Below are 14,191 nucleotides of genomic sequence, written 5' to 3' on the forward strand. Positions count from 1 at the left end.
TCACAACCATTAATTTTCTGTCTTTCGAAAATTACGTTTGGCATTGTTTTAGATGGAGAGTGCATGCTTTGGATTCAAGACTGGGAATGAGGGGACCAGAAACCTGTTCTGTGGCTGTTTGTTGTTAGGACTTTCCTAAGCCTCTGGAAAAGGTGACTCTGCTGTGCTAACTGCTCTAACTCTTTAGGTTTCTTTCTGCATACATATTAAAAGGAGCTTATTCTCCCTGACAGAACCTTTCTGATTTGACAAAACAGTGTAAGATATAGTCACTCAAGTGAGAAAAAAAGAAATTGAGGTCTGTTTGTATTTCCTTTAGGCTATAAGCTTCTTAAGCAGAGACTGTCACGTTTTTACTCCTTAGTGGACTGTAACAGTAGCATAATATTCTGCATCTAATTAGTCATTTCATTAATTTTATTGGAACCAGAATGGTGACTACTGGCCTAATTAGAAGGAATCGCCCTTGGCTTCTAGGCTTAAAGATAAGCTCTTGTCGTTCGGAGAGAGAAATGCACTTTACAAAAGACATGACTATCAGAGGCACGCCCCTGTTCTCTCTCCTTTGCATTTCTCATTTCCTTCAGGGTCAGTCCTGCTGAGGCTCTCCATGGAGATGGTCAGCAAGGTGGGTGCCCACGAACCGGAGAAGAGTGAGGAGGGAACAAGGTTCCTCTGTGTGGTGATTTGTGGCTTTGGGATAGCTGGTGTCAGTTTTATCAATGTATGACTGGGTTTTTTAAATTATGAAACTATTTGAATATATGTACGTGTGTATGTGTGTGTATATATGTGGATATGTGTGTGTATATATATATTTTTTAATCAAAAGACATTGCTGTCAGAAAAGATGACAATTGTTTAAGAGGCTTTACCAAATTTATAATCTACATAATGGTGAATATTCAAACTGACTTTCCTCAAAACACTTTTTAGGTAATTTTTCAAGCTTGCCCAAGAGTGCTCATGACAAGCTTCTGCCAACACCCAGGGGAGTTCTGTTGTGTCCACTACAATTCCAAAGCTAAAAGTAGAAGGAGGTTTCATTTTCACACTTCAGAGAGTTTATTTTGCTGTTCTCAGAGGCCAGTTCCTGCCCCCAGTTTCTCATAACAATTAATTATAAAAAGATGATTTCACAAGGAACAAATGGTTAAGCACAAAGCTTTAGTTGTCCTAGTGTTTGCATGGTTTTATATCCACTGTTTAATTTTTCCAGTGCAAAGTACAATTAACATTTGAGTCTGTCTGAGTCATGAAGAAATGGAGATTACTGAAAATAATTCATTTTGGTATCGTCTTACATCCTGAGAGACTAATCTTTCCAAGTTCATCTGAGGCTCCTCTTCTCCATGACAACCTCATCCAGGGATTTCTTCCTGTCCTGGTGTTTTATGACATGTAAGTGGAGACCCACATGCTGCTTTGTATATTTTTGTCAAAAGAGAAAAAACTGTCTTGTCGAGGACAGGAACTAAATTATATGCAGTATTTCTTTAGAAGCCCATTCAACATCTTAAAGTGTTAGGTACAGAGAAGGCCCTCCATAAAAATTTGCTAAATTGAAACTAGGCGCAAACGTTAAGTCAAGATCAAACTCAGGAATAACTATGGCTATTAATCATCTTTTACCCAGAATTTAAATAATTTCATAAGTATTGCCTGAAATCTTTTTCTTTATGTCAATAGTAGCATGTTTTACTGGTGGTAGGATGTCTGAGGTGAATATCAAAGATCTGGCCCAAGTTGTTCCTGGGAGCTGGGGGTTAGGGAGTAGGAGAGAAAGAGATTTAACTCTTCCAAATACCTAGTGGATTAGGATCCCACAGGGAACTATTAAAAATACAAATGGGGCCGGGGTAGCGGCTCACACCTGTAATCCCAGCACTCTGGGAGGCCAAGGCTGGCGGATCACTTGAAGCCAGGAGTTCAAGACAAGCCTAGCCAACCTGGTGAAACCCTGTCTCTACTAAAAATACAAAAATTAGCTGGGTGTCGTAACGCACGCCTGTAATCCCAGCTACTCGAAAGGCTGAGGCAGAGAATCATTTGAATCCAGGAGATGGAAGTTGTGGTGAGCTGTGATGGGGCCACTGCGCTCCAGCCTGGGCAACAGAGGGAGACTCTGTCTCAAAAAAAAATTAAAATGCAAATGGGATCATATCTTAAAATCAGCCAATAGCTTCCCACTAGCTTTAGAGGAAAAGTCCAAAGTCCTCCTTGAAGTGGTACCCAAGGCCCTTCTGAATCTAGCTCTTGATTTCTTTTCGGCTCATGTCTCACAGCTCCCCAATGCACTACCACAACCTGAAGCACGACGTTGAAGTTGCCCTTGGTTTGCAATGCTTTTCCATTTCCCTGTCCTCATTAATTTCCATTTATTCTTCAAGGCCCAGATCAGGCTTCAACTTCTCCAGAAATCCTTTTCAGACACCTGTATTCTGGATGAGTTGCCCTTCCTATATGCCCCTATTCTAACTTTGCTTACCTAAGTATACTAACTGTTGCATAGTATCATCATTTTCTGTCTTCCTCACCTGTCCTACCACTTATTAGGTTGTTTTTTAATAAACTTTTTGTCTTAGTCCATTTGGGCTTCTATAACAGAACACCATAGACTGTGTAGCTTATAAACAACAAAAATTTATTTCTCACGGTTCTAGAGGGTGGGAAGTCCAAGAGCAAGGCACTGGCAGATTGGGTGTCTGTTGAGGGCCCTCTTCCTGATTCAAACACAGCCGTCTTTCTGCTGTGTCCTCACATGGAAGAAGGAGCAAAGAAACTCTCCGGGACCTTCTCTGTAAGAGCACTAATCTCATTCATGAGGTTTCCACCCTCATGACCTAATCACCTCCCAAGGCCCCATTTCCTAATACCATATCATTGGGGATTAGGTTTCAACATATAAATTTGGGGGAAAGAGTTCACAAACATATAATCTATAGCAGTTTTACAGTGGTTAAGAACATAAGCCCTGAAATAAGATTTCCTGAGTTAGTATTTCATCTCTGCCTCTCATGAGCTTTGAGAACTTAGGTCAAGTTATTTACCGTCTCTGTCCTTTATTTTCCTCATTTGTAACATTAAATGAATATAGTAGTACCCACATATAGTGCAATTAGATGCTTACCACAACGCAGAAAGAAAGTAGTTAGCTTGTGCTTATTTTTTATTTTTATTTTCTCTCTGGAATGTAACCTCCAGGAGATATTGGAACTTGTCTCCTTGTTCACTGCTGTATCCCAAGCACCTAGAACAATACCTGTAATATTCTAGGAGCCCAGTGCATATTTGCAGACTATCTGTTGAATGGATATATTGATAAATGTGAGTTAGTCATAGCATCTTCAAGCCACTGCAGGCCTGCCAATTTTCTTTTTTTTTTTTTTAATTTTTTATTTCCATAGGTTTTGGGGGGAACAAGTGGTATCTGGTTATATGAGTAAATTATTTAATAGTGATTTGTGAGATTTTGGTGTACTCATCACCCAAGCAGTATACACTGAACCCAATTTGTAGTCTTTTATCCCTCACCGCCTTCCCACCCTTTCCCTCCGAGTCCCCAAAGTCCATTGTATCATTCTTATGCCTTTGCATCCTCATAGCTTAGCTCCCACTTATGAGTGAGAAAATATGATGTTTGGTTTTCCATTCCTGAGTTACTTCACTAGAACATTGGTCTCTAGTTCCATCCAGGTTGCTGCAAATGCCATTAATTCATTCCTTTTTATGGCTGAGTAGTATTCCATCATATATATATACCACATTTCTTTATCCACTCTTTGATTGATGGGCATTTGGGGTGGTTTCATATTTTTACAATTGCGAATTGTGCTGTTATAAACATGCGTGTGCAAGTATCTTTTTCGTATAATGACTTCTTTTCCTCTGGGTAGATACCCCGGTAGCGGGATTGCTGGATCAAATGGTAGTTCTACTGTTAGTTCTTAAAGGAATCTCCACACTGTTTTCCATAGTGATTGTACTAGTTTACATTCCCACCAGCAATGTAGAAGTGTTCCCTTTTCACTGCGTCCACACCAACATCTATAATTTTTTGATTTTTTGATTATGGCCATTCTTGCTGAAGTAAAGGTGGTATCACATTGTGGTTTTGATGTGCATTGCTCTGATCATTAGTGATGTTGAGAAATTTTTTAAATGTTTGTTCAGCTCTGCCAATTTTCTACAGAAGTAGAAGTACCCTGTCTTCCTGGTATGGTCCCACACATAGTAGATACTCAACAAATACTAGTTTTCTGTCCTTCCCATTGTCAGCCACAAGGTCTTGCATGAGAATGAAACCCTTTGGTAATATCCGTTTTGGAGTTTGGTGACAGTGACAAATATGAGTACAAATATCAGCAACTGCAATCTCTGTTTCAGACATGAACATATACAGACTTGCAATGAACAATGACAGTCATAACAACTATTTCAAAACAACTCAAGCAAAGCAACTTCCTAGTTATCATTCATATCTCAGCAGATATTAGCATCCAAATCTTTGTAGAGTTTCCATCCTCAAGCAGAAATTCATATTTTATAGTCACTGACATCATCATATAACAAATAGAGCTTGACATTTTCAATATGAGAAATTTATCGTGACTACTTTTTTCTACAGAAGAAATTTTTAAAGCATCTCATGTAAAGAGAGCATTATATGCCAACTTTTTTTTTTTTTTTTTTGGTTCAAGGGCTATTTTTTACAAATAGAGCTTGGGGAACATTGCTAAATTCATCAAAGTTTGAACTTATTTTTGCTCAAGCTAACTTGAATCTTGTGTATAGGAAAGAGTATTGAACAGCGGATAAGGAGGCCAGGTTTTATTACCCCCTCAGTTTGCCCCTACCTGGCTGTGTGACCTTGAACAATGACTACCTTTTTCATTCTAGGTGGAAGGGGACTATAGCAGGTGGTCTCCAAAGTCTCTGGAGACTTACTAATGCGGTAATACTAACTTAAGAGCTGTGGGGGTAGGTGAAACGGGCTTTGAAAGCACAGCAGTGCTTTGTTCCATTGCCTTGATGCCTTGGTTTTATTTCAAATACACCATTTGATTTGTTTTAAAAGACTGAAAAATCTTTAAAAAGATTTGCTATGCTAAAAAGGATGTGAAAAGTGTTATTTCTATGGTAGGGAAGGGGTACAAGAAGTGGTAGGTGGTGGGAGAAGATGGTGATAGGATGGATTTAAAAGGGTCTCGTGAAACAGGATGTGGATACCAGCTGTGTGATGTTAAACAAATTCCTTCACCTCTCTCCCTGTCTTCCAGCATCCTCATCTCTCCTGTAAGGATAATAGCCTTCCTCCAAACCTCACACACTTTTGGAGGAGATCACTTTTTTTAAAGTGCATGGAAATGTTTTGAAACAGTGAAATCTATAATGATAGGTTTCATAATTCTAACATCCACACCATATGGTAAGGACAAATAACACTAGGTGACATGAATCTTATTCATAATTCAAATGTACAAAAAAATGTAAACTTTCTACCACTAAACTTAATGTCTGTTTTAAGCCTAGAAACGCAATCTTAGTCACTCTTGTGTTTCCTTCCTATGGAGTTCTGGGGGTTCACAGAGTCCCAGGGTGTGGATGTGGTAGGAGTCGGGGGCACCTGGTTGCCAGGGTCATCTCTCCACACAGATGTCTGCTGGGGCGTCCACTTGCCCTCAGTAGTTGATCCACAACAGGCTGCAAGTGACATCCTTTCTTTCTGTCCAAATGGCACGTTTAGGCCCCACCCCCTCCCTGCTGTGTCTATGCCACCTTGGAGGTGCACAGGCTCCTGTGAGGCTATCTACAGCCCCTCTTCCTATATTCTCTCTGAAGTCCCTCTCTGGGGTCTTCCTGACCCTGGGGTCAGTCAGCTTTTCTCATCTGTCACTTCGTTCTAAGATCATCTCTAGGGCTAGCTAGGTATTAACAGGAAGGAAACACCTGTCCTCTGCTCTTTGGCCTCCTCATCCAGTCTGGGAAATCCCTTCCAGTCCTCAGAGGAGCCTTGCTTCCCTTATAATATCCTTCTTCCCAAATATTTTGTTTTTCCTCAAAGCCCTCACAATTTCCCCTGAGGTCTGAGGTTCGGCTTGCTCACACTTCTCTCTCCCCTGCTTCCCACAGAATCACATCCTTCCTGAGATAATGAGCACACAATTGCCTGGATACCTGAAGGAATGGAGACAGTGGCAGAAAACACTGCAGAGAGGTGGAAACATCCGTTAATATTTTAAAATCCCATTACTGCTACCAACAATAATAACAGATGCATAGAAATAGATCTGGATTAGCTGAGCTTGAAACAGTCCATCTCACACACACACAAAAGAATTTCAGGTAATGAGGAAAAGAAAAGGAAAAAAATAACACATGGCCTCTGTAACATGGTTGCTTTTGAACCTTATTGGATTTGTGGCAAACTGGGTGATTTTGGGACATGAGTCTCCTGCCACTCACCTGCCTCTGAGCTCTCCTCTGAGGCCGATCAGTGCCCAGAAGGGATGCACCTGTCTTCTGTCCTCTGGTCTCTGGGTAGCCCCTGGGTCAGCATTTTGGGTGCTAGCATTTGATGCACCTGCTACAGTTGCTGATGAGAAAGTAGCTACCCTCCTCCACTCCACCCCTGCCGCCCAGGCCCTGCCACTCCTGCTAACCTGTCAGGCTACATTTTCAATTACTGGCTTTGAAAAATGTCCAGGTGGACCTATTAAATCAATGAATGCGATGAGCTGAACACAAGGCAATGGCAATTCTGTAGCCTCCCTTGGGATAATTGGTGAGTGCATGGGGTGTTGAAAATCCAAGCCTGAAAATCGTTGCTTTGAAGAAAGGGAGGACAACAACCAAACTATTTCTTCCATTAAGATGCATGACATTTAAATAATGTCCCCGTTCTTCTCGGTGCCCATCAACCTTCATTTTTTTATGCAAGGAAAAGTCTAAGTATTTATTAACTTCAATTCACAGGATTTATTACAGCTGCATTCAGCTAGGGCACATCCACATTTTTTAACTACATGGCACTTTTTAAATAGCATCATTTAAAAATAATTAGGAAAAATTACTATTGTATTCTAAAGATGTAAGATACTATCTAGTTTTAAAAAGTAACCAGAAACAGTGTTCTTAAAGGAGGACCCATAATCAACAGCTAGATACAGCTGGCATTTATTTTACATAGAAAAACAGTTCACATGTGGGGAATCACCATCTGACTCACTAAACTGCCCAGTGTTGTCAGAGGGAAAAAATAGGCTGGTTAGAAAGTCAGCTTGTGGCTAACCATGTTCCAGACCACCTGGCCTTGCTCTGCTATGAGGTCAAAAGGCTGGTTTTGTGTTATCATGGAAAGAGGTGAGATTCCAGCCAGACACTTGCCGCTTGCAAGGTCGCCCGGGCGTCACCTTTTAGGACGGCTAGAGGAGATGTCAGGGATTGAAGGGGGTGGCGAGGAGGAGCTTTGTCCATAATCTCTATAAGCCACTCTCCTTCATTGTTAACATAGACAATCAGAATTGCCATTTTCTGTTTCATCTGAAGTGCTATGAAACACAGCTTCAGCTCACTCCTTCCAACAGATCCCTACGTAGATGCTCTGGAACGGCCTCTTTGTGTTTATTAATGGAAATTTCCCACAATAACTGCAAGTGACTAAAAAGATGCTGTGTCTTTCATCCCTGTCTCTGTCATCATCATGCTTTCTTAACCAACATAATTTTTGAGAAATATTGGGAAAATGCCAACAAAAGAAATATAATTTGAAATTCCATCATCCAGAGAAAATCACTTTTCCTAGGGAATAGAGACATCTTCCAACTTATGCAATTTATACAATCCTCTGTTTTTCAAAGGTCTTAAGTAAATCATATTTCATATACATTGAAATGCTTTCGATTTGCTTCTGCGACTTTTTGTATCACCATTCATGGTGTTACCATTCCTTTTTAAAATGATTAAAAAAAAAAAAAAGACAAGGTCTTTGAAATTATTGAGCCACCCATGCCTAGCCACCAACTTTGTACTAGGGGTGCTGTATCTTTCCTTTTACGCCTTCGAATAGACTGCTAGTCTCTGTCCTTATCAGCACTTTCCAGTTGCAATTAGAAGGCAGTAAAGGGGAAACGACACAAACAACATGGAATTAGCGTTGCTGACACACAGATCACAGCAGGTAATGGAGACAGGTGAGGACACACTGAGAGGCATGGGGAAGGGGCTGTGGAGCTCTGAAGTGCATTTCCCACATTTAGCCTTGCACTGGATGTACAAATGTCCACATCTCTAAAATTAAATTATGTACCTTATGGAGCAATTTGCATAAAACAATTTTGTATCTGTTGTGTGTTTCATAACCTGCGGTACATCTGTACATTTATAGATTTTAAAAAATAGTATATATCCTGCTTTGTAACGTGCTTTTTTTGTTGGCACATGCCTCTTTATGTCCATAAATAAATACAGACATCATAATTGCCGATGACTACAAAACCCTCTGCTGTGTGTATCTATAAGAATTATTTAAACAGTTTCCAGTGAGTAGATCTTCTGGGTGTTTCCAGTTCGGCTTATAATGGACGCCTCTGGTTCCCAGGGTTGTGTTCTTTGGCCTGCCTCTGGTTTCAGCCATAGCTGCAATGAACGTGGTCATGAGAGCTCAGACTCACATGGAAAAGCTAGCAAAGGGGCTTTTCCGATGCTAAAGAGCCTTGAGGCAAAGGAGAGTCTTTCTCCTTGCTCCTAGACAACCTTAAACCAGTGGGGACGGACTGGTGAATAAATGCTTCAGGAGACCCTGTGAGTGTTGCGCGAGAGGGCGCTGTGGAGTTGAGTCCCGGCAGCCCAAGGCATCAGCCTCACTAGGTTTGCTTTTCCCTCTTCCCTACTCTCTCCCTCCTGCTTCCCAGGATCATGTCGGAAATAAACTACCTGTATCCAGACAAGTCCTAATCTCTCCTGTTCTGAGCCAAGATAGGGACTATGATAAACAATGATGTGGACAATATCCTTGAATGCACATCTCTGCCACGGATCTAGTTATTTCCTTAAGACAAATCTCTAGAAATGCTCATTGCTGATCTAGTTATTTCCTTAAGATAAATCTCTAGAAATGTTCACTGCTGAGTCAAAGGGCACGGACTTTTAAAAACAAGCTCAAACAAGTACTCTGTTTAACAGAGCTCTTAACTGTAAGGCGATTGATTTTATTTTATTTGCCTTTGCCTATTAAATCCCAGAGCTATCATGAAGCTCTCTTCCATCAAGAAGCAAAGCATTGATACTAACTTCCTGTAGTCTTTTAAGCCACCCTCTCCAGAGGCCCCAGAAATCCCTCCCCTTTGCTGTCCTGCAAACACGATGAATGGAATAATTGGAATGCACACCCACTGTCTCCCAAATAGACAGCTCACTTTATTGCCTGGTAGTTATTAAGAATGAGTAGTAATTTTGCTGTAGAAAAGACTACTTACAGGGAAAGTAAGAAACGAGAGAAACATTCACTCATAATTTAACACAAGGAAATAAAACCAACCAGAAGATAAAATGTCTGTTTCTCAAACAGCTCAATCCTTATATCACTAGTAGCACTGGAGCTCTTAATTATAGATAGTAAAGCCTCTGGATGTTATTTTTTACCCAACATCAGTGGTAACAGACGCATAAGGAACTGCTCAGAGTAGTACAGAAGGAACTCTAATGCGCAGGCGCTTCGGTGGGGCAGCAGCAAATGTGCATGATCTCGCTAAAGAGGGGACCCAGAAAGGGTGTCAGCTCCAAATATGGATTAGCCACAGCCTTTCCACGAGGGGGAATGGTGAGCATATGTTTGCAAGTATAATTTACAGAAACATATATGTGATTGTTTTTTAAAATAAGTGAACTATTTATAAATCTTAGCCAATGAACCTTTGTGACATCTCCTTTCAGGAAGCCTAATTTTAAAAGGTATATAAAACCGTTCTCCTGGCCAACACTTGCAGGTTCTGCCCGCTTGGATGGCTTCCCTAAAAAAGGAAAAAACAAACAAAACCAACCTTCCTTGGCTGTGTTTGCCATCAACATCAATAACTGCAGCAAAGGCATTCTGACTACTGTTTATTCTGTCATAATTACTATCACCAAACTCACATGATTACAGTGTTAGTAATTTTGTTGATTATAAATAGCACTAATGCTGTAATACATTAGCAAAGACACAGCATTATGACATGGTCCATACTCACTTGGAGAGTTGCACCTTTGAGGATGATTGTTTAAACCATCCTGGAAAGCATTATCCTTACGTGGCCCCGGTTTCCAATCACTCCAGTGAAGGTTTCCTTTAACCACTACCGCCATTCTCCCTGCTCAGTGTTTCTGTGGCCTTCTCAGATGTCCTTCACGCAGTCTAGGCTGTGCTCTGTATTCAAAAGAGAATCCCTTGATAGTATATGGACCCAGTAATGTCCTAGTTTCTTGAATTTGCTAAAAGCAGGGGCATTAGATTGTGAAAGCCCACTAGAGCCATTTCTATTTTAACAGTGATACATCTTCCTTTTGGCAAGAGTACTATTGAGTGAATTCGTATAGTCTTGGGCCCTTCCCTGCTTATTTAAAGATTGTATTTTCTGAGGGAGGGGGACAAAGGGCACAAATGGGACTTTACTCAAAACACCCACATATCATAGAGGGAATCTACATTTACTGCTTAATTTTAGCTTGCAAAATTTATTGCAAAGAGTCACCTGGATAAAGAGAAATCCCCCCACAGAACAATTCTTTCTGCCTTCCCCAAAGCACACTCCCTTTTCTGAGGAGTGATGCTTTCACTTAAAATGGTGTATATTGATTAAAGCCAACGTATTTCCTGTTTTTCAGCTGTCTGCTGGGTTCTTGGGAGCGTTTTTTTTTTTTAACATAAACCTTTCTTTATTGATTCAGAACTAGAAAACATTTTAATGTAGCGGTAACATTTAGTCACAATGGGGAGTGTGCTTTTGGCAATTCCCTGGTTCATGGCATGAATGTCTGTGTCTGTATGTGTGTTTAGAAATCCATTAGACTCATTAAGGTGGTTTTCTTAAAAAACACTAAAATATGTAAATATCCTGAAGATTGAGACTACAGGTTGATATTTTATAATGTCGTTTTCTGTTCACATTCAGATACAGTGAACCCACATGTTGAAGCTTTCTAGTATAATAAAAATTTCAACTGTTCTGTTGAATCATCTGTCCTGATTGGAGGCTACAGAAAAGATGTCATCTTAGGTAAGGACTGAAGGGTAAATGACTGTAAAACATGATTTACAAAGACACTGAATGTAAGAAAGCCTTAGCCCAACTTTTACTTCAAAATTTCTATTGATTTGTTATATCAGGAAGAGTCTTAGAATAATTCTTTTGATTGTCCTCTAAATTTACTTCAAGTTAAATTCGTGTTCTCTCGAATCTTCTCACCATTCTCAGGCTATATGTAGACACCAAATGGGGGCAAATAATGAAACATATTCTGTAACTAGCTGCCTTGTATAGACCCGACTTAAAAGAAACAAACAAAAAAAAATGATGGATTTTTGGTACTGTGCTTTTATTTTAAAAGGATAAAGAAAATTCAGCCCCATCGTGGAACTTATCTGTAACATGAATTAATCTTCTTAACAAATAAAGTCAGTCCTCCTATTTTACTTGACCCTGCCCCAAAGGGAATATATAGCCTCCCAGATTACTACTGAACATTTTGAGTAGCAACAAACTTCAGATCCTTGCATATCTTAGTCTGTGTTGCAGTAAAGTAAGCTTGTCTAACTCGCGGCCCATGGGATGCATGCAGCTCAGGACAGCTTTAAATGCAACCCAGCACAAATTCATAAACTTTCTCAAAACATTATGAGTGTTTTTTTTTGCAACTTTTTTTCACTTATCAGCTATCATTAGTGTATTTTATGTGTGGCCCAGGGAAGCCAAAAGATTGGAAACCCCTGCGAATACCCAAGGCCAGGTAATTTCTAAAGAAAATGGGTTTATTTGGCTCACAGCTCTGTAGGCTGTACAAGAAGCACGGTGCTAGCATCTGCTTCTCGTAAGAGCTTCAGGGAGCTTCCAATCATGGCAGAAGGGGAAGGGGAGCCAGTGTGTTACATGGTGAGAGCAGAAGTGAGAGAGAGAGAAAGGAGGTGCCAGACTCTTTTCAATAACCAGATCTCACAGAAACTAAGAGTGAGAACTTAATCATGAGAAGGCCACTAAGCCATTCATGAGGGATCCGTCCCACTGGGCCAAACACCTCCTACTAGACCCCACATCCAACTTTGGGGATCCATTTTCAACATCAGATTTGGAGGGGACAAATACCCAAACTATATCATTGCAATGATTGTGACAAATGTCAAGTGGAGAGAGTCTGACTTCACTTTATTATAACTACTTTACATGAAAAGTCCTTTTATGAGGCCCAGAAATTTCTATGAAAAGTAAAACGTCCCCAGTGGCTCAAATGGCTGTGTGGGGTTTTATGTTGAGGTATACCAGACCATGACATATTTCATATTTACTCTGATTTCATATTTACTGTAATTTCATATTTATTCCGATTGAAGATCTCACGACTTGACATAAGGTTGATATTATATAGATTCAAATACTTCCAGAATTCTTATATGTTCCCAGAGAGAATGGGCAAAAAGCCTTCAGTTAGAGTCACATATTGCTTACTTTTTTTTCTTTCTAATTCTAGGAGTGCTTGCTCTGAGTGAGGCTCGTCTTCAAATCTGAATGACCACAAGGAGATTTGATTATACATGTGAACACCTCAGAAGGCACAGCCCGCCCAGAAGGCAGACAGGTCAGGCTGCTTTTTCTTCATTGGTTGGATTCAATCCTCCGGCGGCTCAGACATAACTTAAGCATGATTAAACTTTAGAAGAAGCTGCCAGGAAGACTGTGAAATCTTCATGCCCAAGGATCCCTAAAATTAGGAGCAACAACCACTTGGCTCTGACGGTTTACGGAGGCAAAGGTTTGGATGGGATTAGAGATTTCTAAATGTGAGTTCATGTCCTCTGCCAGACCACCTTATTTCCACCATTCCTCAGCAAATCAAGAAAAACAGGAGAAAAGACATGCCTTTCCATAAGTTAAATCTATTCTGTTTTAATTCTATATTATATCTGCTATACAACTTCTTTTGTTTGTAACACCATATTGTTGCTAGTAGCTGGAAATTAATTTTCACATGCCTCAGCTTAGAAAAATAAAAAGCAGCCCCGCATCAATCCCAATTTCCTTTTTAGTTTTAATGAGCCTTGAAATCCGAAATTCCGGAAACCATTGGTCTAGATAATCTTCATTCAACAAATATTCATTCAGCTGCCTGTTCTTATGTCATACAAAGGGAAAATAACTTTTTCCACAGGATTATGAAAATAATTAAATGAACTAATATTCACCGCGCATGGCACCATGTTAAGCGCTTTACATATGCAAATTATTTTATTTAATTCTTGCAAAAACCCTAAGACAAAGACAACCAACAAAAAGCATGGAAGGTGGGATTTGTGCCAGGTCACTTCTGGCATAGGCTCCCATACTTAACCTAGTTTTTACTCTCCTAAGAAAATGACTGGTGTTTCCAGGGAGGTGGCATGATAGCAGAAACACATTTTAAACTTTTTAATGTTTTGCTTTTTTCATGAAACCAAAGCTTGAATGGTGGGATGGCTGGGCATAGTGATGCAAACAAACAAACAGTGGACGATGGAAATGTCAGTGGAATTTGTTGATGTGTGAAACACCTCCAATCAGTCAGAATTCAGAGTTAATCAGAGACCACTTGTTCAGAGGCCTGATCTTTCTGGCTCAACAAGCCAATCATATTCCCCTCTGTTTCACATGATGTCTGTTTTCCGCTCCCTGATTTGTGAGAGCAATTCTGCATGTGCTGAAGAACTACAGGATATAAACAGGAATTAACAGCTAGACAACTAGCTATTGGCGATGGCTAATTATAGAATGGAAAAAAATAATATTTTGCTTTGAGCCACTTCAGTCTGAATTTTGAATTCAAAATCGAGGGTAGGAATGTTATATGCCAAGGCCTCTTGGAGCTACCATCCTTAAAGCACTAAGCCCCAAACTAAGTGAGTTGAGTTATCATTTTGATACTATTTTTCACAGATAGAATGAGAACCTCTCCTGCACATTAAAGT

At 40.1% G+C, this 14,191-nt stretch overlaps 1 long non-coding RNA gene across 1 annotated transcript; it reads left to right on the forward strand.

The window, feature by feature from the left end:
- Positions 1-1,219: 1,219 nt before the first annotated feature.
- Positions 1,220-13,982, forward strand: LOC129058324 (uncharacterized). The gene is made up of 4 exons (XR_008523426.2): positions 1,220-1,401; positions 6,133-6,345; positions 11,151-11,255; positions 12,721-13,982. It is a non-coding gene; the product is annotated as an uncharacterized LOC129058324 (long non-coding RNA).
- Positions 13,983-14,191: the final 209 nt, after the last annotated feature.

Source organism: Pongo abelii, chromosome 2, assembly GCF_028885655.2.
Source record: "Pongo abelii isolate AG06213 chromosome 2, NHGRI_mPonAbe1-v2.0_pri, whole genome shotgun sequence".
NCBI lineage: Eukaryota > Metazoa > Chordata > Mammalia > Primates > Hominidae > Pongo > Pongo abelii.